Raw genomic sequence first — 27,863 nt, 5'->3', positions numbered from 1 at the left:
TAAATTGTAGTTTTATCCCCTGCCTCCTTCTGTTTTCTACCCTGAAGAATAGCTTAGGGAATGGGGAAAGCCGCTTCTTTAATTACTACCTTTAATGAACTTGTTCAGTGGGTGAAAAGAATAAGCATTTAACCAACATTTAGCACCCACTATGTGCCAGGTCCTCTGTTAAGGACTGGGAATATCAAATGAGTATGACATAAAATGCAATAATAAATGTAAATACCCTTAACATTTTTGTAGGACTGTAAAAGCAAGGCCAAGAAGTAGATTATTAGGTTTAAGTGAACAATATTCTGATAAGTGTCATGATCAAAATTTACACCATAAAACAGTCACTTACCCAGGGCAAGTAACTGTTTATGTCACCTAGGATATAAAGTATTTTCATCTTATTCCTTTTACTATATTGTCATTGTAATGGACTGTTAAATTTTATTTTTATTATTTTTTGGCTGCACTGTGCAGCACACGGAATCTTAGTTCACCAACCAGGGATCGAACTTGTGCCCCCTGCAGTGCAAGCACAGAGTCTTAACCACTGGACCACCAGGAAAGTCCCTGGACTGTTAAATTTTGTAATTACAAGGCTGTGTCAAACTTCCTGGCACAGTTCCTGATTGTAAGGAACTCCCTTTATTTTGGGAGAGAGATGCAACAATTCATCACAACGCAAGGTAAGAAGTGCTAGAGCTTTTGGCGGGGGTTCCCAAGCTTTTTCAGGTGAAGTCACTGGTCATTTTTTTTGTGAAATAATATGACATTTTACTAGGAGAAAACACTACTATATTTTCACAATTATGCCCATTTGTAATAAAAAGACGCTGTCAAACTCAACATGATGGGCTCTGAGTTTTTCCTTTGTTATTCAACCAAGACCTTCATTCTTCTTGTAACTAGCTAGAGCATACTAACAGCAAGGAAGAAAGGTGGAAAAAACTAAGAAACATTATTAGGAGAAAAACGTAGGAATCAAAAAAAAAAAAAAATTCCAGGCCTTAAAGCTGCTTTAATTCCAACTTGGAATGAGGTAGAATAGAAATAAACCTAATATATTAAGCAATCCAGCTGGCTAAACAATGCACTATAACATGGGGGGAAAGAGTGACCAACCTTGGGGGGTCAGGGAGAAGTCTGGCCAGGCTTTACAGGGGCTGGGGACATGTACAGGTTGGGGCGGGGGGGACACTGAATTTGGAAAGGGCTTGTTCTGGATACTGACATTGACTAGGCTTGTGATTACTGACAAATTCCAATCTCTCAGGGCCTGTTTTTTCATCTTTAAATGAAATTAATAGCCACATCAGTGATTTAAAAACTTTGATCCCTGGGGACCTAGGATTCTCCGAGGGGTCCAGGAGCTGTCTTGGAGGCCTAAAGGCTGGTGGTAGAGGCACTGTAATGCTCCACTTCTCCCCTTTAACTCAGTGATAGAACTCTTCACTGGGAGAAAAAAGTTTGAACATCATTTAACTTATCCAACTCCAGAACTCAGTGATTTGTTGTGTGCTGTAAAGGAATGACCTTTAATGGTGGTCAAACTGAAAATGGAAACACAAGGATCCATAGAAAGCAAGACATTCATGATTATTTTAGCAAGCAAGAGAATAGTGATAAATATTGTTTGATAAATATATCAAACTTCTTTAAGATAAATTCCAACATAGTGATAATGATCCTAAGTTTACTGACTATAGAACCATTAATCATACACAGATCGGTGTTTCTCAAACTGAGGTCTGCAGAAGTAATCTTGGGTGGTCTGAATTCTCAAGTTGGAGAAACATCAACAGATTTTAAAACCAGCCAGAAATACACATGCTGAAAATTTTCAGGGCTGATAAAATTTCTGCTTAACATGTTTGCTAAAACCCTCTCAAAATCTTGAGATCTAATGGGAATCTACTGACAGAAGACCTGCGTATGCGTTGTCTCGCTGATGCAAAGATGGTCCTAGGGAAACATTTCCAGGTCTCTCTTTATCCTCCTTTAATCTCAACTGCCAATGCTGTGCCAGGCTGGGTAGAGTAGGTCTAAACAAAGGATGGCATCAAAAGAGACTGTGGGTTGGGTCTCAAAAGTCTTTGAGGTGGTTCAAGAGATACCAAACTCTGGAAGTAACAAGGCCCTGCAGCATGGGAGGATGCTCTTAACTGCCTACTCTCTCCCACTGCACAGCTAGTGGTGGTAAAGAACTCTGGGTGTTAAGTTATGGCTCAAGTATAGTGGACTAAAAGACTGACTTCAAATCTAAATGTTACTAACAGACTACCTTCTTACAGTAAAAAACATATTACAGTGCTACCATCAAAAGCAGGAATCTTGTCATATTCATCTTCATATCCCCAGCAAATAGCACATAAACAGGTATAATAAATACTTAATAAATATCCAGGGTTTAGATGTAGGGCAGCTGTGGAGAAAGAGCCACCTGAGTGCTGGGCGAGAGCCTTCCAGGGTTCTTTGGGGTTCGAGGAATCTTGAAACCATGGATCACCTATATATGTTTTGAGACATGCTTTAGATGTTTTTTTCTGGAAGCCCTGCAACTACCCTAAAAATGGAATGTATTGTTGAAAAGACATATGGCCAATGGTGGCAGAGTCTACATAGAACCATGCTTCGTGGTGTTCCAGGAAAAACCTTTTGGCTTGTTGGTTATACTATTCAGTCTGGCTGTATAACTTGTTGTGTTTTTGAATAATTTGGTGGTGTTGTCATGTGTTCTGAACCATCAATAGAGCCTAAAATTCAAAATTCAGATATCGTCTTTGCAGAAAATTTTAGTCGACATTTTTATGGTATCCAAAGAGGTGACACTGTGATTGCAAAAAGCCTGAGTGATCCAAAATCAAATATTTGTAAAAGAGTAATTGGTTTGGAAGGAGACAAAATTCTTATCAATAGTCCATCAGGTTTATTTAAAAGCACAGTTATGTGCCAACGGGTCACGTTTGGTTAGAAGGTGATAATCTATAGAATTCTACAGATTCCAGGTACTGTGGACCTGTTCCATATGGACTAATAAGAGGACATATCTTCTTTAAGATTTGGACTCAATGATTTTGGATTTCTACATGACAGCCCTAATGGCCACAGATTTTCTGATTGGCAAGCATTTATTCTTTTGATTTGATTATTGTCTTCTGTTCAAGTGAATTTATTATTGTCACTAAAACCATGTACTTGCTAATAAACTATTTGCTATTCTAAATAAATAAATAAATAAATAAATAAATAAATGTAGGGCAGCTGCATTTCATGCAAATATTGTGTTCCCAAAGACCTTGCCTTAAAAACTCACATAATTCTAGTTTAATCCTGAAAAAGAAATTTATAATTTCCCAAAATCCATCAGCATTGAAAATTTGCAATTACATTCTGTTAAAAAATTTTTTAAGGTGTAACAATGAAACTTGGGTTACATTTTAAAAAATAACTCATATCTTTTAGAGATCCCATACTGAAATAGGTATGAATGAAGTAATACGATGTCTGGGATTTGCTTCAAAATAATATGGACTGGGGAATTCCCTGGTGGTCCACTGTTAGGACTCCACGCTTTCACTGCCAAGGGCATGGGTTCGATCCCTGGTTGGGGAACTAAGATTCTGCAAGCTGCGTGACATGGCAAATAAATAAAATAAAATATAATAATAATAATAATAGTAATAATAATAATAATAATATGGACTGGAGTTAGTTATTAAAAACATGGAAATCTGTCTCCCCTGCCCCCTCCAGAGATTCTGATTCACCAGGAATCTGGGGTTACTATGGGGTTTTCTCCCTGACCCCCTGAGGTTGGTCACTCTTTTCCCCCCATGTTACAGCACACACTTGGGCACATTTCAGGGAAACTGTCCCCAACTGCAGGCAGATGGGACCAGCAAACAATGGCCTCTGGTCAGCTCAGAGACCCAAATCTAGGCTGCCAACTTTCCAAACTCAGGGGAAGGGTAGCTTCTTGGTAATCTGACTAAAGGAAATGCTGTAGGTGAAACTTTATTTGAGGATTCATCACTCTCAACCACCTTCAGTACCAGTCCCTTTCCACTACTTCCCCTCAAATAATTTATTTCTCCCTTCCCCTCTTTACTGTATTTACTCATATTTACATTAGGATGTCAGCTCCACCAGGGCAGAGGTTTGTCTGTTCACTGACGAACCTCAGAATAGTGCCTGGCACATGACAGGAGCTCAATGAACATGCCCGCCAGTTTTATTGAGATAAAATTGACAAATAAGATTGTGTAAGTTTAAGGTGTACAATCTGATGATTTGATATATATCTATATTGTGAAATGATTACCACAAACACATCCATCACCTCATATAGTTAATTTTTTTTTTTTTGGTGTAGTGAGTACATTTAAAATCTACTCTCTCAAGAAATTCCAGGTATACAATATAGTATTGGTATCTATAGTCACCATGTTATACATTAGATCCCCAGAACTTATTCATCTTATAACTGAAAGTTTGTACCCTTTGACCAACATCTCCCCATTTCCCCCACCCCCCAGTCCCTGGCAACCACCAATGTACTCTGCTTCTACAAGTTCAACATTTTTAGATTCCACATATAAATGAGATCATACAGTATTTGTCTATCTTTGTCAAACTTATTTCACTTAGCTTATGTTTCAACCATTTAGTCACAAATAGCAGGATTTCCTTCTTTTTTATGGTTGAATACTATTCCACTGTATGTATGTGTATAACCAACTATCTATATATTTGTATTTATATATAACAATTTCTTTATCCATTCATCCAACACAGACATTTAGGTTGTTTACATATCTTGGCTATTGTGAACAATGCTGCAATGAATATGAGGGTGCAGATATCTCTTCAGGATAGTGATTTCATTTCCTTCAAATATACATATAGAAGTGGGGTTACTGGATCATATGGTAGCTCTATTTTTAATTTTTTGAGGACCCTCCATACTGTTTTCCATAGTGGCTGCATCAATTTACATTCCCACCAACAGTGCACAAGGGTTCCCTTTTGTCCATATCCCTGCCAGCACTTGCCATCTCTTGTCTCTTTGATGATAGCCACTCTAAGAGGTGCGAGGTGGTATCGCACTGTGGTCCATGAACATTTTTTGAAATGAACTTATCACCCTTTCCAATATGTTGGTCACATGATGGCAAAACCTGCAACAGGATCAGGCATACCAGGGAAAGTGTGCTTATTCCCTTTTTCTTGAAACTTACTTCAGTTTTCCAAGAAAGCATGCTTACTTTGGACACCGGGTTATTCCTATGGGAGAGCAATCTAAAGTGGAAAACAAAGAATTATATTTAAACCTAGAACATACAGTGGGGCTAAAGTTACTTCCCACTATTCCTCTGCACACTATTCTAGCCAAACTGCTACTCTCCTAGCCCCCAAACACAATGCACACTTTCCCAGCATCTGCCCTGGTTCAGGTGACAATTTTATCTGAAATGCTCTTCTTTCTCTCCTACATGTACTGAAATTCCATCCGTTATTCAAAACTTAGTTTGAATCTACCTCTCTGAGTCTTTCTCTGACAACCTTGGGCTGTCTTTTGGATTTTCTACCGAGAATTCTAAAAGCACCAACCATGTCTTTTGACATTGATCAGCCACTGTTCTGTGTGATTAGCTTAATTATACCTATCTTCTGTACCCAACTAAAGCAGAGCCCAAATTTAAACAAAAACAGTATAAAGTGCTACAAGAGTACAATGAATTCTCCCATCCTAAAGCCAAGCAACTTTTAGACTGCATGGCTTTTTGGCATTAGTGAACTTAAAATTCTGGCCCATTACAATAGGCTCTGGCCTCATTTTGTACCTTAACCCACCTCACCCTCCCCTATATGGAACCCTTGTTTCTTCGCCATCTTGACCATTTGATGTCCCCCAAACTTATCATGCCACTTTTTCAATTCTTTGGCTTTGCACTTGTCCCTTCACTTAGAAGACAAAAGACCTTCCCGCCCATCTCCAAGTGGTCAAGTAACAATACCTCCTTATCTTTTAAGGCTCTGAGTAAAATGATTTTGCCTTTCTTTTTTAAAAAAAAAAATCCTGGGACTTCCCTGGTGGCGCAGTGGTTAATAATCCACCTGCCAATGCAGGGGACACAGGTTCGAGCCCTGGTCCAGGAAGATCCCACATGTGGTGGAGCAACTAAGCCTGTGCACCACAACTACTGAGCCTGCACTCTAGAGCCCACAACTACTGAAGCCCGGGCGCCCTAGAGCCTGTGAGCCACAACTACTGAGCCTGCGTGCCTAGAGCCCGTGCTCTGCAACAAGAGAAGCCACTGCAATGAGAAGCCCGCACACCGCAACGAAGAGTAGCCCCCCTTTGCCACAACTAGAGAAAGCCCATGAGCAGCAATGAAGACCCAATGCAGCCAAAAATAAAATTAACTTATTTTAAGAAAATCCTGAAGCAAAATTAATTGCTCATGTATCTGTATCCCTAGAGCACGTCTGACATGTTACTAGACCTGACATGTGTGTGACAAAACTTTGCTTTTCTGACTCCCTCATTAGCTTACAAGTTCCATGAAAGCTGGGTCAATTTTGTTCCATCTTCATGTTACCAGAGTTTAGTGCAATGCCCGATACAAATGTGCCCAATAAACATGTTTTACTCAGTACTTAAGTAAAATTTTGGTCTTAAAAATTAACTTTTTCAGGAGTGATGTCAGTTCCTTATCATTTGGTTTCCAAGAATATTCAGCTAGGCTACACAGGAGCACTTTAGCACAATCATAAAACACAGGATTCGGATGCAGGCTGGTCATCCATTGTCAGGGATCCACCAGCTTATGCTGGGCCCTTATGTATTTAGCCAGGCATTCCTGCCAGGGAGAAAAAGGCTTTCGAGGTCAACTGATTCCCCATCTGATCAGACAGCTCAACTCTCTGAGGCATATGGAAATGTCATTTTTTAAGATCCATATGACAAAAAAATTGTGTATCCTTCCATAATAACCTACTTAATATTTAATAAACCTCCTTAAAACAGGGATTTATGCACTGAACATAAACATAAAATAACTCTTGGAGTCCCAAAATCTTGAGCAGTAATTTATATTAATAATAGTTGTGTTCAGGGACTTCCCTGGTGGTCCAGTGGTTAAGAATGCACCTTCCAATGCAGGGGGACATGGGTTCGATCCCTGGTTGGGGAACTAAGATCCCACATGCTGTGGGGCAACTAAGCCCATGCACTGCAACTACTGAGCCCCCCTGCCACAACTAGACAGAAGCCTGTGCGCGGCAAGGAAGAGCCTGCACGCCCTAATGAAAAGATCCCACGTGTTGCAACTAAGACCCGACACAGCCAAAAAAAAAAAAAAAAAAAAAACAGTTGTGTTCATTAAAAGACTCAGAAGTAAAAGTCTAAGATGAAGTCTCTGGCACAGGCATGTATGGCTTTTTGAGGGCATCAACACTAGACCTTTAAAGAAAAGAAAAAAACTCTGCAGTATAGGAAAAACAGATGCTCTGCCAAAAATGTTTTCATAATTTCTTTACTGTGTTTTATAAGAGACAAGATTTTTAATGACTATGGAAAACAGTAAACAGGAAATGATTGAGAAATGACCAAGAAATACTGCTGTCCTGATTGCTATTAAATGTTAAATAAAATTAAGTTGAAACTATCTTTGTGATAATTCACAATACTGCACTACGTAGAATAATAAGTACTAAAAAGATGAGTCAGTTCTTTTCAGTTACACTACTAAATTTCAAAGAACTCTTGTATTATACTTCCAAATAAAAGGTGAGTTTCTGTTTTAATCATTGATTGCCATATTTATTACTTTCTTCCACTAAAAATAATCAATCATTCGGAGAATCGGCTCCAATGACAAGCTGACTTAGCAAAAGGAAGCAATGCCAACATTGAAATAAACACTCATGAAGATGAATCTGGTCATGCATCAACCAAAAACACATTAAGCCAAAATTTTAGGAATAGGAATTAAAAACTAGAAAGCCAAAAGTAAGTCTTACTTGCATCCTCTCCATAAAAACAAACTACCTAAATATTAAACACAAACGGCTCTTGACACTTTTAAAATTTTTAGTTTCATTCAGAAAAAAGATATCATTTATTAAATGGAGATTTAATGAGTCATTTGTGTTTTTTTTCTAATTGAAAGGGATTTCTTTTAGAGAGCATTTTAAATGAAGTAAAAGAAAAATCCTCCCAATGCATTTTTTTCCTGCTTTTAAAAACAATGGATATCATTGCACAATACCAGTCATAAATAGAAAGAGGACTGCTGTTTGCATTTCCATCTTACAATCACAAAATTTACTAGAGTACAGTATGGTAATAATTAAGCTATTAAAAAAATAAAAACTGCCTGATCTTTCTCTGTATTTCCTCAAATACAATAGGACACCATTGCTCTGTGTTAGCATAGTTTGTACATGTTATTGTTTCTATGTATGGAACTGCTTTAAAAAATACTTCGAAATGGCAGTAATTATAAATAAAAAATCTTTTTCTTTTATTGAGCTTTAGTATTAGCAATCTGGCTAAAGTTATCATACAAACTCCTGACTCTCATTGCTCTCTGTCAATGAGTAACATTCAAAATATTTTGGTTTTACAGTATGTTCCAAGAAAAACAAGCCCTATAAAAACAACTAACAATATTAAACAAAATTCCATTTTACAAAGTCAATGATGTTACCATGGAAGAGATGCTGAGGATTCTCTTTTATAAAAGCAGGCTCAAAAGGAAGATGTGTGCATGAATCAATCTTTTAAGGAGAAGAAAATAAAAGGAAACTTTTAAAGCTTAAAAACGATTTAAGAAAGAATATGGACAAATATATATGTAGCATATTACTCCAAGAAAGATTTCCCAGTTTCTACAAAAATTTTAAAGAAGCTGAATTAATCTCACTCTTCTAAACTCCGTTTAAGAAACATAAACTTCTATCTAGTGTGAAATCTTTTACAAACTTTAAGAAATGCCATGTGAACTGGAATTTAAATTGATAGTTTTTTTCTATCAAAAGACCATAAGATACAGAGTTTCAGTTGAGGAAGATGAAAAAGTTCGGGGGAAAAACGGTGGTGATGGTTATACAACAATGTGAATGTACTTAATGCCACAGAACTGTACTTAAAATGGTTAAAGGGGGGACTTCCCTGGTGGCGCGGTGGTTAAGAATCCACCTGCCAATGCAGGGGACACAGGTTCGATCCACGGCCCAGGAAGATCCCACATGCCGCGGAGCAACTAAGCCCGTGCGCCGTAACTACTGAGCCTGTGCTCTAGAGCCCACAAGCCAAAACTACTGAAGACTTCATGCCTAGAGCCCGTGCTCCGCAACAAGAGAAGCCACCGCAATGAGAAGCCTGCGCACCGCAAGGAAGAGTAGCCCGCGCTCACCCGCGACAAAGCCCGCGCACCGTAACGAAGACCCAACGCACACAAAAATAAATAAATTAATTAATTTTAAAAAAAAGGCTAAAGGGCTTCCCTGGTGGCGCAATCATTGAGAATCCGCCCACCAATGCAGGGGACATGGGTTCAAGCCCTGGTCCAAGAAGATCCCACAGACCGCAGAGCAACTAAACCCGTGTGCCACAACTGCTGAATCTGCGCTCTAGAGCCCGCGAGCCACAATTACTGAGCCCACACACTACAACTACTGAGCCCGTGCGCCACAACTACTGAAGCCCACACATCTAGAGCCCATGCTCCGCAACAATAAAAGCCACCACAATGAGAAGTCCACACACCGCAATGAAGAGTAGCCCCTGCTCGCCACAACTAGAGAAAGCCCTTGCGCAGCAACGAGGACCCAACACAGCTAAAAATTTTAAATAAATAAACAAACAAACAAATAAATAAAATGGCTAAAATGGTAAATTTTATGTTATGTATATTTTACCACAAAAAAAGAAGAAAGCATCTCTGAATATTCCTACTTAAAAAAATACCCAAAAGGGTTTATCTGAAAATAACTAGCTGTACATCTATGATTAAAAATCTTAAAAAACTGCAGAGGAAGGAACACTCCCAAACTCATTCTATGAGGCCACCATCACCCTGATACCAAAACCAGACAAAGATACTACAAAAATAGAAAATTACAGACCAATATCACTGATGAATACAGATGCAAAAATCCTCAACAAAATACTAGCAAACAGAATCCAACAACACATTAAAAGGATCATACACCATGATCAAGTGGGATTTATTCCAGGGATGCAAGGATTCTTCAATATACGCAAATCAATCAATGTGATACTCCATATTAACAAATTGAAGAATAAAAACCATATGACCATCTCAATAGATGCAGAAAAAGCTTTTGACAAAATTCAACACCCATTTATGATAAAAACTCTCCAGAAAGTGGACATAGAGGGAACCTACCTCAACATAATAAAGGCCATATATGACAAACCCACAGCAAACATCATTCTCAATGGTGAAAAACTGAAAGCGTTTCCTCTAAGATCAGGAACGAGACAAGGATGTCCACTCTCACCACTATTATTCAACATCGTTTTGGAAGTCTTAGCCACGGCAGTCAGAGAAGAAAAAGAAATAAAAGGAATACAAATTGGAAAAGAACAAGTAAAACTGTCACTGTTTGCAGATGACATGATACTATACATAGAGAATCCTAAAAATGCCACCAGAAAACTACTAGAGCTAATCAATGAATTTGGTAAAGCTGCAGGATACAAAATTAATGCACAGGGGCTTCCCTGGTGGCGCAGTGATTGAGAGTCCGCCTGCCGATGCAGGGGACACGGGTTCGTGCCCAGGTACTGGAAGATCCCACGTGCCACGGAGTGGCTGGGCCCGTGAGCCATGGCCGCTGGGCCTGCGCGTCCAGAGCCTGTGCTCCGCAACGGGAGAGGCCACAGCAGTGAGGGACCCGCCTACCACAAAAAAAAAAAAAAAAAAAAAAATTACTGCACAGAAATCTCTTGCATTCCTCTACACTAATGATGAAAAATCTGAAAGAGAAATTATGGAAACACTCCCATTTACCACTGCAACAAAAAGAATAAAATACCCAGGAATAAAACTACCTAGGGAGACAAAAGACCTGTATGCAGAAAACTATAAGACACTGATGAAAGAAATTAAAGATGATGATACCAACAGATGGAGAGATATACCATGTTCTTGGATTGGAAGAATCAATATTGTGAAAATGACTATACTACCCAAAGCAATCTACAGATTCAATGCATCCCTATCAAATTACCGGTGGCATTTATTACAGAGCTAGAACAAATCATCTTAAAATTTGTACGGAGACACAAAAGGCCCCGAATAGCCAAAGCAGTCTTGAGGGAAAGAAACGGAGCTGGAGGAATCAGACTCCCTGACTTCAGACTATAATACAAAGCTACAGTAATCAGGACAATATGGTACTGGCACAAAAACAGAAACATAGATCAATGGAACAAGATAGAAAGCCCAGAGATAAACCCACACACCTATCTTCAACTAATCTATGACAAAGGAGGCAAGGATATACAATGGAGAAAAGACAGTCTCTTCAATAAGTGGTGCTGGGAAAACTGGCCAGCTACATGTAAAAGAATAAAATTAGAACACTCCCTAACACCATACACAAAAATAAACTCAGAATGGATTCGAGACCTAAATGTAAGACCAGACACTATAAAACTCTTAGAGGAAAACATAGGAGGAACACTCTTTGACATAAATCACAGCAAGATCTTTCTTGATCCACCTCCTCGAGTAATGGAATTAAAAACAAAAATAAACAAATGGGACCTAATGAAACTTAAAAGCTTTTGCACAGCAAAGGAAACCATAAACAAGACGAAAAGACAGCCCTCAGAATGGTAGAAAATATTTGCAAACCAATCAATGGACAAAGGATTAATCTCCAAAATATATAAACGGCTCATGCAGCTCAATATTAAAGAAACAAACAACCCAATCCAAAAATGGGCACAAGACCTAAATAGACATTTCTCCAAAGAAGACATACAGATGGCCAAGAAGCACATGAAAGGCTGCTCAACATCACTAATTATTAAAGAAATGCAAATCAAGACTACAATGAGGTATCACCTCACACCAGTTAAAATGGGCATCATCAGAAAATCTACAAACAACAAATGCTGCAGAGGGTGTAGAGAAAAGGGAACCCTCTTGCACTGTTGGTGGGAATGTAAATTGATACAGCTACTATGGAGAACAGTATGGAGGTTCCTTAAAAAACTAAAAATAGAATTACCATATGACTCAGCAATCCCACTACTGGGCATATACCCAGAGAAAACCATAATTCAAAAAGACACATGCACCCCAATGTTCATTGCAGCACTATTTACAATAGCCAGGTCATGGAAGCAACCAAAATGCCCCTCCACAGACGAATGGATAAAGAAGATGTGGTACATATATACAATGGAATACTACTCAGCCATAAAAAGGAATGAAATTGAGTCATTTGTTGAGACGTGGATGGATCTAGAGACTGTCATACAGAGTGAAGTAAGTCAGAAAGAGAAAAACAAATATCGTATATTAACACATGTATGTGGAACCTAGAAAAATGGTACAGGTGAACTGGTTTGCAGGGCAGAAGTTGAGACACAGATGTAGAGAACAAACGTATGGACACCAAGGGGAGAAAACCGCAGTGGGGTGGGAATGGTGGTGTGCTGAATTGGGCGATTGGGATTGACATGTATACACTGATGTGTATAAAATTGATGACTAATAAGAACCTGCAGTATAAAAAACCAAACAAACAAACAAACAAACAACTAATTCTAAACTTTATTTGGGTTATTTGTATGGAAATATGTTAATATAAATAAATGTTTCAGACATTACATCAAATTTCTAAAAATCTTATATGTTCTCGTATAATTTTATAAGTCATAATTCTAGTTATTAGTTTAAAATGTATAACTCAGAAATAACTAAATTTCCTTGTCAATTGCATTATTATGAACTTTCATCAAATCTTTAACCGTGGTCATTTTTAAGTCTTTTGTCATTTACAGACAGTTCTGGACTCTGATGCTTTCGCAAAAATAGTCCTATAAAAGGGTTTCATCTTCAAGGAATTCATGGAAAAGACTCTGACAAGTACAGGTTTCTGGTAACTAACTATACTGCTGAACTGAATGAATAAGCATTTTCAGAACTCTAATGGAAAACTGATGAATTCATAAAAGTGCTTTAAAAAGATCAAGATGAAAAAAAAATTAATTACATGGGACTGAGTGAACTGATGAGGATGATTATAATTTTTGTGACTTTCTGTTAGAATAAAAAAAAAATCCCTCCCCCCAAAAAATCTTTCTATTTCTGGAAAAGTATTCTCTCCCTCAAGCTGGCAGCTTCAGGACACATGCTCACTGAGGGAAAATGAGGGACCTATGGCACATCAGTTAAAATTAACCCCAGCAAACAGTGGGGTGAAAGAAGCTGAGGCAGATCACCCCACAACTACCAACAGGCACAGATGTAGGAAGAAATCATCCCACAAAGGAAGGAGGAGGGTTCTTAACCCTGTTGTGCCTTCTGTCTGTCTGGTGAGGCTTATGGATCCCTTCTCAGAGTAATATTTCAAGATGCAGAGTATATGGAAGATTTTTTAAAATACAGTTATAAAAATATTTAAAAATTGTAATATAGTTATATATGTGGTTCTTCATCAATGCATTAATATACTAGATGTAGTGGTGAGTCTAGTAACTACTATCATTTAGGAGATAGTATTCTTTCAAGATACCTGCAAATGTAATGTGATAAACAATATTTCTACCGGTAACATTTCTCAGGCACTGTTAATACTACTGTGGTTGGTGGCCTTCACTCATAGATTTAGGAAATAATAAATTTCAATTGGAGTCTAGTGAAAATAACATGCAATTTTTTTCGTATCCAAGTTCACAGGCCTCCCTCTCCCCAGTTCTCCCTAATTCTAACCACAGATCCTTTAGGGGTCAGTCCATGGAGCCCTTGTACTCTTGGGGTCCAGGACAGTTGTTCAACATGTGAAACAAATAAACTCAATCCAGTAACAAATAACAAAGGGATTCTGAACATCTGAATATAATTCACAATATATTTTTAAACTTGCTAAGCACACAATGGCCATTTCTACACACTGTTTGGATGTACTTTTTTGCAATGCAAAGATGCTGAAGGTGCTGTCAGATGCACAGGATGGTAGCAGCAAGCTGTCAATTTCAACAGTGCAGAAAGGATACTCTTCACTATCACCAAAGATATCAAAGAATGCCCTGAGGGAGGAAGGTGAAGTATAACCTAGTTTTCTGCAAGCTTAGTAGAGGGCAACAGAAATGCATTTTACAATTTAAAAAACCTGACACTGCAGTGGAAAAGCCCATCAACATTCTCCACCTTGGACCAGAGTGAGATACAAAGGCAAGTTTCATCTGATAAACATGCAACAGTCCTTTCTGGAAAGCTTAGTCAAAATTCACATCTTTATTCTCCCAAATGTCCACTGTAGAAAATAGCCACATAATCATTTACTTTTCTAGTTTTTACATGAATGCTTAGAATTGAATAGACATGTAAATTAACACCTTTTTCTATACTCACTTCTGGGCTATCCTGCTATAGATTATTGAACCTTCATATAAGAGTCAAGTAACTTAGAAACAGCCTCTGGTGATCTAAGAATAAAACACTATGTTTCGTTTTTAAGGCCAGCTCAGTGTAATTAAAAAAAATTTTTTTTTGACTTAAAACCACATCATTCTGAAGTGGCAGTCACATGTGCTAGAAGCAAGTGGTGTCGGGAAACTGCGTAACTGGTTTCAAATGCAGTCCTATCTTCTGAGAGATTTGTGCCACAACACAACCCTTTTCCTTAGGAAAGAGGTGAAGACTTTTCATTTAGTTTGACCCTCTTCTATCACTTCTGGGTCATTTAAAATAGGATAGACCCATAGCTCCATTACCACCATTATTCAGTATCGTTCTTTTGGACAAATTAGAATAAATTTTTCTTGTTTCATTATGTCTTCATAGTCTTGCCTTTAGAACACCTTATTTACCTCTCTAAATATTTAAGTTCTTTGGTTTTGCTTCAACTAGTAAAATTATTTTCTATGAAGGTTTGTCATTAACTTTTTCTTAAACTTCTAATGAAAGCTTGCAAATTTTGTTAATGATTCTCATATCACTAATATCACAATTTTTCTTTAACAAATTACATTAAAATAGCATGATATATTAAGCAGAACTGTAATTTATCATACTAATGATAATGAGGGCTTGATTCAATGATCATTTATTTATTAAAATAAGCCTGTGTTGGAAGGGCAGGGTAGAGGATTAAAGAAACACAAAAAAGCCCCACACAAGGGCTTCCCTGGTGGCGCAGGGGTTGAGAGTCCGCCTGCCGATGCAGGGGACACGGGTTTGTGCGCCGGTCCGGGAGGATCCCACATGCCATGGAGCGGCTAGGCCCGTCAGCCATGGCCGCTGAGCCTGCACGTCCGGAGCCTGTGCTCCGCAACGGGAGAGGCCACAACAGTGAGAGGCCCGCGTACCGCAAAAAAAAAAAGAAGCCCCACACAAGTGTATAACATGTCTCAGCTCTCAAGTAGCTGATAATCTTATTGGAAAGGCAAGACACTTACATCTGAAATAATCTTCCAAACTGTAGTAAGCATTATCAATGTGCATGAAAATAAACATATACTAGCATGGATATTTACAGTAACATTAAGCTCTTTTTACAATTAATGATTATTGCTATTATTATTACTATTAACTATTATAAAATATAAATTAAATTAATATTATTAATATACCAAAGCATATGATATGATAAAAACTGTAGTAGCAGCTAACATTCATTAAGTGCCTTCCCTCTGCCACACACTTTAAACAGTCCTAATCCTTCTAACACAGTCCTGCCAGGTATGTATTATTATCTCTATTTTTAGAGAGAATGTAAGACACTTGCCCAACATTGCAGTTTGTAAGCAGTGAGACAGAAGTTTGAATTCAAATCTCTAATTCCCAAGCCCATGCTTCTCATCTCTGTGGGTGGAAACAGGATTTTTGGAAGGTCTGATTTCTGTAAATGTTTCCCATGCCAAAAAACATCAGTTGAGAATCTTAAAACATTTTTTCCCACAGCAAAAAACCTCATTACTCCATCAATTACAATTCTAAAATTTTAAATCAACTTATTATAAGACATTTTTGTTGAGAAAAGTGACGCACATTATTGTAAATCTATCACTATAAAAAGTAGGGAGGGGGCCTCCCTGGTGGCGCAGTGGTTGAGAGTCCGCCTGCCGATGCAGGGGATACGGGTTCGTGCCCCGGTCTGGGAGGATCCCATATGCCGCGGAGCGGCTGGGCCCGTGAGCCATGGCTGCTGAGCCTGTGCATCCGGAGCCTGTGCTCCGCAACGGGAGAGGCCACAACAGTGAGAGGCCCGCGTACCACAAAAAAAAAAAAAAAAAAAAAAAAAAAAAGTAGGGAGGGATTTCCCTGGTGGTCCAGTGGATAAGACTCCGGCTCCCAATGCAGGGGGCCCGGGGTTCGATCCCTGGTTGGGGAACGCATGCATGCTGCAACTAAGAGTCCGCATGCCGCAACTAAGAAGTACGCATAATGCAACGAAGATCCCGCGTGCCACAGCTAAGACCCAGTGGGGCCAAAATAAATAAATAAAATAAGTAAATAATTATATTTAAAAAGTAGGGAGAAATATAAGTAAGGAGAAATACATTGGCACCAGCTTCAAGAAAAGGAGCTGTGGGAACATTGTAGCTGAGAGCTGCATTTTAGTCTTTTCCATGTAAGACTTCAGGGAAAGGAGTCCTTTAAACAAAAAAGGCTGGCAGAGGTTCCATAATGAAATAACTTTGGGAAACGTTACATATCTCATACCCGTCTCAGTAATTCATGATATACATCAGACCTCCTGCTTTTTATTTATTTTTAAAGTCCTTTCTTTCTTTCCTTCTTTCCTTCTTTCTTTCTTTCTTTCTGTGTGGGCTCTTCGTTGTGATGTGCAGGCCTCTCTCTAGTTGTGGCATGTGGGTTTTCTCTTTGTAGTTGTGGCGCGTGGGCTCCAGGGCGCGGGGGCTCTGTAGTTTGCAGCACGCAGGCTCTCTCGTTGAGGCGTGCCAGCTCAATAGTTGTGGTGCGCGCAGGCTTAGCTGCCCCATGTCATGTGGGATCTTAGTTCCCCGACCAGGGATTTAACCCGTGTCCCCTGCATTGGAAGGCGGATTCTTTACCACTGGACCACCAGGGAAGTCCCCAGACCTCCTGCTTTTTACAAGTCACTGTTTCCCTCACTGACTTTGCCACAGAACCCTCCATTCTCTCCCAACTCCACTCCCAACACCTATTAACTCCCGTGGGTCTAGAGCAGCACAGCTGTCCAATAGAAACACCATGAGTAACAAGTGAGAGCCACACATGAGATTCAAACTGTTCTAGTAGCTAAACTTTTTAAAGTGTAATTTGTTGTAATATACAGTTGATCCTTGAACAATATAGGTTTGAACTGCGAGGGTCCACTTATACACAGATTTTTTTTCCAGTACATTTACAAATATATACATGTAGAACATCATGAGCAAGACTTGTATGGAAGTGGATAGCCTATCCTTACATAGGCATAAGGTGAGTGATATTTAATACAAAATTAACAGTGCTTGTTTTCTTACTGTTTTATAACTTTGCTTTCAAAGAATTACATTACTGTGGGACTTCCCTGGTGGTCCAGTGGTTAAGGCTCCGTGCTTCCAATGCAGAGGGCGCAGGTTTGATCCCTGGTCAGGGAACTAAGATCCCACATGCCGTGCGGCAAGGCCAAAAAAAATTTTTTTTTAATTAAAAAAAAAAAAAAAAAGGAATTACATTACTGTAAAGTATGCCTCTTTCTCTCGTAATTGGAGAACCTGCATATCAGCCTATCATAATAGGTAAGTGGCTTTTTAGAAAAATATAACAATGCTTCCAATACTGTATTATGAATATGACTATAATACTATATGCCATAAACATTTTATAATGAATGAATGATTCATTCATTCATTCACTTTATAATGATTCATTCATATAATGATTCATTCAGCCCACAGAGGCTGGGCTACTGTGAAGCAATCGTATGGATGACACTAGGCCACCATAAAGCAATCATATTGCTGCTTTTTCTTTACCAATGCATGAATCACTATACCCATACATAAATATAAATTTCTTTTTCACATTATCTTTTCATTTTTGATGTCTAGTGTTAGAGATACATGTAACATCTATAGTGTTTTGTATTATATAAGACAATATTGATATAGGTACTGACAAGACAATTCATCTTGTAAACAGACATCATAAACTTAATGGTATGGATATATGCAGTACTCTAAATAATGTATTTTCTCTTCTGTATGATTTTCTTTTTTTTTTTGGCTTCACTGAGTGGCATGCAGGATCTTAGTTTCCTGATCAGGGATTGAACCCGAGCCCTCCGCAGTGGAAGTACGGAGTCCTAACCACTGGACCACCAGAGAATTCCCATGTGTATGATTTTCCTAAAAACATTTTCTTTTTCTTGCTTAGTTTTTTTGTAAGAAATCAGTATATAATAAGTATAACATACCAAATATATTTTAATTGACTGTATGTTATCAGTGAGGCTCTGTTCAACAGTAGGCTATTATTTAAGTTTTGGGGGGATAAAAAGTTATATGTGGATTTTTGACTGCATAGGGGGTTGGTGCTCCTAACCCTCACATTGTTCAAGGGTCAACTGTGTTTTATTTTGTCCAGAATACCCAAAAAATATTTTGGACAAAATTTAAAAAAATTTTATTTAGTATTTATTTAATCATTTCAACATGTAATTAATATAAAATTAATGAGATATTTTACATCCTTTTTCTCATACAAAGTCTTCAAAATCTGGTGTGGACTTTATACTTAGAGCACATCACAATTGGTGCATTTCAGGCACTAACAGCCATATGTGGTTAGTGCCCCCCATATTGGACAGTTCCCATATAGAGACTTTTCTAGAACTTAGTTTAGGAAAAACACTGGCCTAGAGGCTCATTTTCCCCTTGTTAGCCTTTATGGACAGCTACAAGGTGGAAATCTTTAAGATTTAAGAACAGTTAAAGAGGTATAAATAATATTTACCCTAATTATTTACATATGGTTTCCAAGAGGTTTTGTTTGTGGGATTTTTTTTATGGAAGGGGGGGATGAAGGGAAGGGAGTTGCCATAACCCTTGTTTTCACCAGATTATAACCCCCTACACACACACACACACACACACACACACACACAGATATAATTTGGAAAAGGAAAAAAGTTGAATATTAAGTATCAGTTCCAAAGATAACCCTAGTCTAGCCACTGGACTGAAATAATCCTAATCTTCTAAGAAGCAAAGTTAATTTTACATGCTTCTTACATATTTAAAGACTTTAATATATATTTCTAAAAATAAGTTTCTTCTATAGCACAGGGAACTCTATTCAATATCCTGTGATAAAGAATATGAAAAAGAATATATATATGTATAACTGAATCACTTTGCTGTACAGCAGAAATTAACAATATTGTAAATCAATTATACTTGAATAAAATAAATTAAAAAGGGCTTCCCTGGTGGCGCAGTGGTTGAGAGTCCGCCTGCCGATGCAGGGGACACAGGTTCGTGCCCCGGTCTGGGAGGATCCCACATGCCGCGGAGCGGCTGGGCCCGTGAGCCATGGCCGCTGAGCCTGCGCGTCCGGAGCCTGTGCTCCGCAACGGGAGAGGCCACGGCAGTGAGGGGCCCGCGTACCGCAAAAAAAAAAAAAAATAAATAAAAATAAATAAATAAATTTTAAAAATAAGTTATTTCTTCATGTTTGTGTAAAATGATCTTAAATACACGAGAAAAAGATCCAATAGTAAATTATTTGAGGAAAAAGCAAACAAACAATTTGCTAAAAAGAAACTAAAACTGATGCTGAGAGCTCCTGAACCAGGTACTCCCACATAAGCCTCACAGCTGACAAACAGACCCACTTTTACAAACAGGGAACTTGCTGTAGGCTCTCAATCACCTGGGAGCTTGTTAAAAATCCAAATTCTCAGGCCAATCCCAGACCTACTGGACCAGGAACTCAGGGGGTGTTAAGCCATCCAGGTAATCCTGATGCACACTCATGTTTGAGAACCACTACATCAACACAGAACTAGTATTTAAACCCAATCTGTCTAACTCCAAAAGCTGTATATTTTTTAGAAGTTTTTGGGGGCCTTTCTTGGAGAGGGAGCTGAGAATTTTTTTGTGTGTGTGGTAAAATACACATAACATAAAATTCACCATCTTAACCATTTTTAACTGTACAGTTCAGTGGTATTAAGTACCTTCACACTGTTGTGCAACCATCACCACGATCCATCTCCATAAGTCTTTTCATCTTGCAAAACTGAAACTCTGTACCCATTATATGCTAACTCTCTCTTTCCCCTCCCCCCAGCGCTTGGCAACCCCCATTCTACTTTCTGTCCCTATGAGTTTGACTACTGTAGGTAACTCATATAAGTGGAATCCAGTTTCACCCAACACCCTCAACGGCAGAAAGTTTGGAAAGTACAGAAATGCATAAAGAAGAAAGTGAAGATCACTTATGATTCCACTGCCTAGCAGTAACTGCTATGGACTGAATTGTGTCCCCCACAAAACTCAAGTTGAAACCCTAAGCTCTAATGTGACTGGATTTAGAGACAGGGTCTCTAGGAAATAATTAAGGTTAGATGAGTTCACAAGGGTAGAGCCCTAATCCAATAGGGCTGGCGCTCTTATAAGAAGAGGAAGAGAGTCCAGAGCTCCTGTGAGGACAGCAAGAAGGTGGCAATCTGCAAACCAGGAAGAGGGCCTTCCCCAGCAAGCGAATTGCCTGGCACCCCAATCTTGGACTGCCCAGCTTCCAGAACTGTGAGAAAATAAGTTTCTGCTGTTTAAGCCACACAGTCTATGGTACGGTTGACCCTTGAACAACTCAAGGGTTGGAGCTTTGACCATCTGCGCAGTCGAAAATTCGCATATAACTTTATAGTCAGTTCTCTACATAGGCAGTTACTCTGCATCTGCAGACTCAATCAACTGTGGATCATGAGTACTGTAGTAGGTATTCCGTGAAAAAAAAAATCCGTGCATAAGTGGACCCATGCAGTTCAAACCCATGTTGTTCAAAGGTCATCTGTATCCTGTTACGGCAGCCTGAGCTAATACTTTGGAACATACTTTTTCAATCTTTTTCTTTAGTATATTTTTATTTTTTAAAGTATGTTTTATATTTAAACGAAATCAAAGCCCATATGCCTTTTTTCACTTTCCCAGCATTTTCTAAACCTCCATTCTGCAGACCAGTGTTCAGCAGGACACTGATTTTTGGAAAGTGGGTTTTAAAGTGACATCAGGTTTCTACTGCTAAATTTCTCAGTCTTTTCTATACTAAACTGAGAATGTCAAGATGGGAATTTGTTATATTTGATCTCTAACTGTTTGAGGGGAGAACTCTGTATTACATCCCCTGCTGTTCTGATAAAAGTATACCATTGGACAACTAACAGGAATTTCAAGGGGCATTGCCTAGTCTTGGAAAGCAATACTGACTGACAGAAATAATTCACTTAAGACAAAAAGTCAATTTCATTTTCTAAAGGAGCCATTCACTCATTCATTCACTATTAGCAGACTGGTCTAATTAAACACTGCTTTAACATTTTTTTATAACAATAATTTTAAAAAGTAGTGATAGTTAAGCTCCAAATTAGTGAGGCACTGTTAGCTCTTTGTATGCATGGTCTTACTTAATCCTGGCAAACTTCCTCTGCAAGGTAAATCCTCAATCCAGAGAAACTAAGGCACATGCCCCCAGAGAGGTTACATAATTTACTGGAGACAGCACAGAAAGGAAAAGAGCCAGGATTGGAACACATCTGTCTGGTTCCAAGGCTATTATTAACTACAATGCTTCTTTCTCTCTTAGTCAAATAACTGCCTTGCTTGAAAAACTTTATGATTTTTTTGTACGTAAAGAAAAATTCAAATACTTCGGCCCTGCATTGAGTGCATTTCACAAACTGTTATCCCAATGTCCCATCCCAGCCTGCCTTCTTTTCTCTCTCCTCTTTGAGAAACTTCTCACTTCATCCTACGAAGATTCCCCACTGTCTTGCCCCTCTTATATACTTCTCACTTAATTTCTTTTTTTCCCACCTAAATTCCTCTGCTTTGCCATCTTCTCCCGGTCAACAAATTCCTTAGGTTCCAGTTCAAATTTCATTTTTTATATGTAACCCTTCATTGCTCATTCTCTCACACCCCACATCCCATCCATCAAGAAATCCCATCGGCTATACCTTCAAAACAGATCCAGAATCCAACCACACACCACCTCCACTGCTACCTCCCTAGCCGGAGCCGTCATCACCTCTCATCTGGCCTCTCTGCTCTCCCCCTTTTACCCCCTGCATCTATTCTCACCCCAACCTCCTGAGCAATGCCTTTAAAACATAAATCAAAACCCTCCAATGAATCCCCATTTTTCTCATTGTAAAAACCAAACTCCTTTTCTATGTTCAACTGTGAATAACCATTGAGTAAACAACGGCCCCCACCCCCACCCCCAAACCTCATGCCTCAGGCCCTTTTCACTGGCTGCTCTCTGCCTGGAATGTCATTCCTTAAGATAAGGCTCACTACTTCTTTCTGACTCTCTGCCCCGAGGATCATGACCTACCAGTGACCACCTTCCCATCCCCCCAGCATTCCACATCTTCCTTGTCTTGCTTTATTTTTCTCCCTATAACTTACAAATTTACCTAGGTATGCTGTCTGTCTTCTCATGAGAGTCCTGCTCATTGAGGCATCTTGGAGCCTAGAATGGCACCTGGCACATATTAGGTACTCAATAATATTTGCTGAATGAATGAATGGATGGAACACGCTCACACACTTCGGTCAAAGGCTCTCTCTCCTTTGCTCTCATTTGGCACTTATCACATGCTGCTGTGTACTTTTCTGCATGTACTTATTACCCACCCAGCTAGATCACATGTTCCTGTATCCTCCAAGTGCCTTGTACAAAATTAGCATTTAATAAATATTTGATGATGAATTATCAGTGCAGTGGCTTTTTCTTTCCAAATAGTTACAGTAATAACTTTTCAAAACATGACATTCCATTTAGAAAAGAAACATCCTGGAAAGGAAGAAAAAAACCGGAATATTTTTATTTATTTATTTTTTTATTTTTGGCTGTGCCACGTGGCTTATGGGAGTTTAGTTCCCCAAACAGGGATTGAACCCAGGCCCTCGGCAGTGAGAGCACCGAGTCCTAACCTCTGGCCTGCCAGAAAATTCCCAGAATATTTTTAACTTTAAATTAATCTTAAAAGGGTGGAAAATATTTTAAAGGTATATACATACAACGCATATACATATACCAAATCCATGTCATGCTCTGAAAATAAATTATTTGCTTTGTGACTTTCATGTATATTATATCCTGAAGACATACTTGAGAGTCAAGCTCAAGGTAACATTTGGATAGTAAGGTAATTTGGAACATGGAACATATTTTAAATAATGAGTTGAGAATTTATGTAATGTGTGACAAAAATAAAAGGTTAATGTCAAATAGGTTTTATGTCACATTTTTTGATGCAATAGTTGGGGAGCATCTAATTGTAATGAAAATGTGTTCTATAAAACAAAAAATAATAAAAAAAACAAAACAATTTGTTTACATGTATGTATAGAACTAAAGTATTCGTTTACATGAAGACTTTAACATCTCTCTCTATATTGTTCATTTTGTACTGCATATCCAATGTGCGTATTTTTGAAAAACAGTTTAGACAACTTTTTAACATTAGATGCAGATCTTTTCAGTCATCTTGACTGTAGCACATGCACTATTCTCTTTGTGAGTATTGGTGGGGAAGACATGTAAACAGACCCCTGCGAGACTTATGGTGACTTTTTTTTTTTTTTTTTTGCGGTATGCGGGCCTCTCACTGTTGTGGCCTCTCCCGTTGCGCAGCTCCGGACGCGCAGGCTCAGCGGCCATGGCTCACGGCCCAGCCGCTCTGTGGCATGTGGGATCTTCCCAGACCGGGGCACGAACCCGTGTCCCCTGCATCAGCAGGCGGACTCTCAACCACTGCGCCACCAGGGAAGCCCTTAATTGATTATTTATCTCATTTAACCTTAGAACCTTAACATGACAGTGCAAATGAAAAAAGAAGGTACAGTAATAATTTGGTACTCATAAAATATATTAAAAAGATAAGGAAATCTTCTCTGGTATGCACAGGTTTTCACATGGCACAATGTCCATTTTACATTTCTAGGTAAGTTAAGGCCCTCTCCACTCCTCTTTTTCAAACACAGTTCCCTAAATTTCATTTTTCTTTGATTATTCTCTTTGGACATTTACTTTCAGATTGTTTTACCTACGTAATATATGCTGTAACAGAAAATAATCCTAAGTATACATGTGGCATAAAAATCAGACTAATGAAGAGAAACAAGTAAAATAGTTTTAAAACTTTGGGGAAAAAAAAAAACCCCAACAAACCTAGAGGAGCAAAGAATTAGGGCAGTAGCTGGAGGGAGAAGTGAGCTCAAAAAAAAGAAATCAGTTATTGTTTACCTTGTAAATTAGACCAGTAAAGTGAAAAAAAATACCTAAAATAAATAAATAAGCAAGCAAGCGATCTTGAGGTTTATGGATATAGGTAGCTCCAAACATCTCTAGGTGTAAATCTGCATCTTTTAAGTGTGATCAGACCTAGAGAAAAGGGGCTGGACTCTCATGATCTTTCCAATCCTGATTCTCACAGATCTGGAGAATCAGAATACAAATAGGTCAGTTTATTCTTACTTCTTCTTCCTAAATATATTTCTTTGCACTTCTAGGAAGTATCAGAGTTAAAAAATCTAAATGTAGCAGCATTCATTTTTATTTTAAATCCTAGGAGAAAGATTTCCAAGTTAAAACCACACAATTGAAAACTTACTCTCAGTAATCAGGAGAAAAAAATCTGATTTTTTTTTTTTTTGTGTGGATAACAGTCTCTACACATGGAATGAGTTACTTCTAAATCTGAAGACATTTCTCCACATTAAAAAAAAAATCTATTATTCTACTTCCCAGGTTAAGTCCAGTTTAAAAAACTAAACTTTGCTCTAGAAAACTTTCTTTGACAGTAATTTAAATTTTGTATGTAATACCTTTGTTTGCCAAAGGTATGTAATATCTTTGTTTGCCAAACACAAATATAAAGATTTTAAATTTAATCTCTCAATAATGGCATCCAGGTTTCTCCAGCTCTACTACTTATTGAGAAATGACTACTGAAAATGACTACTGAAAATAACTACCCTAAGTTATTTTATATTCATAAAACTTTCATGTATATTATACTAAAGCTAAACATTCAACAACTACGGCATTTTTTTTTTTTAATTCAGGGGAAATGCTTAGGGCTTTGAAAATTATTGCTAAAAATCAACTGATGGGGCTTCCCTGGTGGCGCAGTGGTTGAGAGTCCATCTGCCGATGCAGAGGACACAGGTTCGTGCCCCAGTCCGGGAAGATCCCACATGCTGCGGAGAGGCTAAGCCCGTGAGCCATGGCTGCTGAGCCTGCGCGCCCGGAGCCTGTGCTCCGCAACGGGAGAGGCCACAACAGTGAGGGGCCCGCGTACCGCAAAAAAAAAAAAAAAAAAATCAACTGATGGTGGTGGCCCTAACACTGTAAAATATTATTCTAAGGAGAGCTGAATACCAACTCTACAATAAAAACCAAGAAATCAGATAAATAAACTGATTATCTTTTTAAAAAAATTACAATAAAAATCTGAAATCACTGCAAGCAACTGTTAAAGATGGGTGATTTTAATACATACAATAGCAGTCTTAACATTCCTTAGTTATGTTCGAAATATTTAGTCTACATAACAAATTTTGAAAGTCTCTCCCATATGACATTTACCACAAGAGTCTGAAATTCTTCATCTCCCCAAATTAGGCTTACCACTAGTAAGTAGTGAGAGGACTGGTTCTCACTGGGAAAGAAGGAAAATTCAGGTTAGCTCTGGCAACCTTGCATGAAGAACTCATGCACTACCTCAGACTGTTCAGGGACCAACTTAACGATCAAGAGCTGTAGGTCAGCCCCAGTGAACTAAAAAATCCACAGTAAGAATGATTCATCATCTTTTATTACTGTTGTCCATCAGGGCTCAGCTTTCTCATAGGGTCAAAAAGAAAAGGAAAAAATCCTTCTGACACGTTATTTTACTGGCCTTATATTCAACCTACAGTATGGCCTCTTTAAAAGAATGTTTCTTAAGTGAATCACACTTTGTACGTTTTAAATCCAAATCTGTACTTTGATTACACTGACAACATTCCAAGCAAGGAACAACTTGAGCTGTACCATATCATGTTTAATTAAGGTTCTAAGTGTTCTTTTTTCCAATTAGGATTTTTGCTAAGTGAACGATATGATTCATAATCCCTGACTGCTCCCAAGTATAGAGCTTGGGAGCAATACTATGCATGTTTGACTCACCATACTATGCAAATAAAAAACTGAATTATCTGCACAAGGAGCAGAATAACTGCTCTGACCTAAAATTTGACTATCGATATAAGATTCTGGGTTAAGATTCTGGTTTTTTTTTTTTTTTTTTGTGGTACACGGGCCTCTCATTGTTGTGGCCTCTCCCGTTGCGGAGCACAGGCTCCGGACGCGCAGGCTCAGTGGCCATGGCTCACGGGCCTAGCCGCTCCGCGGCATGTGGGATCTTCCTGGACCGGGGCACGAACCCGCGTCCCCTGCATAGGCAGGCGGACTCCCAACCACTGCGCCAGCAGGGAAGCCCAAGATTCTAGGTTTTTTGATCACCACTTTTATTCATCAATAAAACACCGCATTTCCCTATTCCTCCTATTGAAACAAAGGTCATCCAATTTTAATTTTAAAACCTCAAAATGTTTAACTAGTACGCAGTCATTTGTAGATAAAATCTTATACATGGGCTTAATACTAATGGCAAAATGTATCATGCATGGACATGCAGTATATATTCAAATCCCAGCTCTGCCGCTTAGTAATGTAACCTTGGGCAAGTTATTTATCATTTCTAAACCTCAGTTTCATTATCTATAAAATGGAGACAAACCTACCTCCAGGGTGTTGTCAGAATTTAATAATACTAAACACCCATCAGGGCCCGAAATAATGTTAAGGTTTAACAATATTTTTTCTCCTTTCCCCCATTTTCTTTCTTGTGAAAATGTTACAGTCACAGGTTGGGACACCTGTGACACATGTTTAATTTCTGATGCTACAGGAAACACCCTGGATTTTAGTTGAACTGAAATAAGCCTTTCCTAGAAAGGCAATACCGTTCATACCTCATTCCCTCACATTTAGGATTTTATTTCAGGTAATATGAATGTTCAATGTGTTTGCAAGATAAGCCAAAGAACCCACAAAAACAGAAAACGTTCCATTTTCCAATTTTATTAAAAAGAAATTTATAATTAAACACCAACTATATAAAGTTGATTAGGATTACAGGGAAGGGGAACCTGGGTTTCAGATCTGGTACAGTGAGGTCTCAGGATCTTTTCCTGAGCGGAAGCACATATGAGGTAAGGGGGAAAAAAGATCAAGCTGCCTCTCCCCAAGACCTCTTTCTTCCACGTTCCCATACTGGGTATGTTGCCAGTCCTGAGCACTTGTGAACTGCACTACACGTGGGCAAACCACCCCAGCAGAGCCGCCTCC

The 27,863-nt window shown here is 38.6% G+C and overlaps 1 protein-coding gene and 1 pseudogene across 2 annotated transcripts in view; one reads left to right on the top strand and one right to left on the bottom strand.

Moving 5' to 3' along the window:
- BICRAL (BICRA like chromatin remodeling complex associated protein) overlaps positions 1 to 27,863 on the bottom strand; it is a gene marked incomplete at its 3' end in the record, with an annotated part of 82,006 nt that overhangs the window by 46,326 nt on the left and 7,817 nt on the right. The window lies entirely within an intron of this gene.
- LOC307058949 (mitochondrial inner membrane protease subunit 1-like) lies at positions 2,594 to 3,136 on the top strand (annotated as a pseudogene). Its single transcript has one exon. The product of its transcript is annotated as a mitochondrial inner membrane protease subunit 1-like (transcript).

Source organism: Hyperoodon ampullatus (assembly GCF_949752795.1).
Source record: "Hyperoodon ampullatus genome assembly, chromosome: 10".
Lineage (NCBI taxonomy): Eukaryota > Metazoa > Chordata > Mammalia > Artiodactyla > Ziphiidae > Hyperoodon > Hyperoodon ampullatus.
Note: the sequence above shows the minus strand (reverse complement) of the source record. Positions and strands in the feature narration are given on the sequence as shown.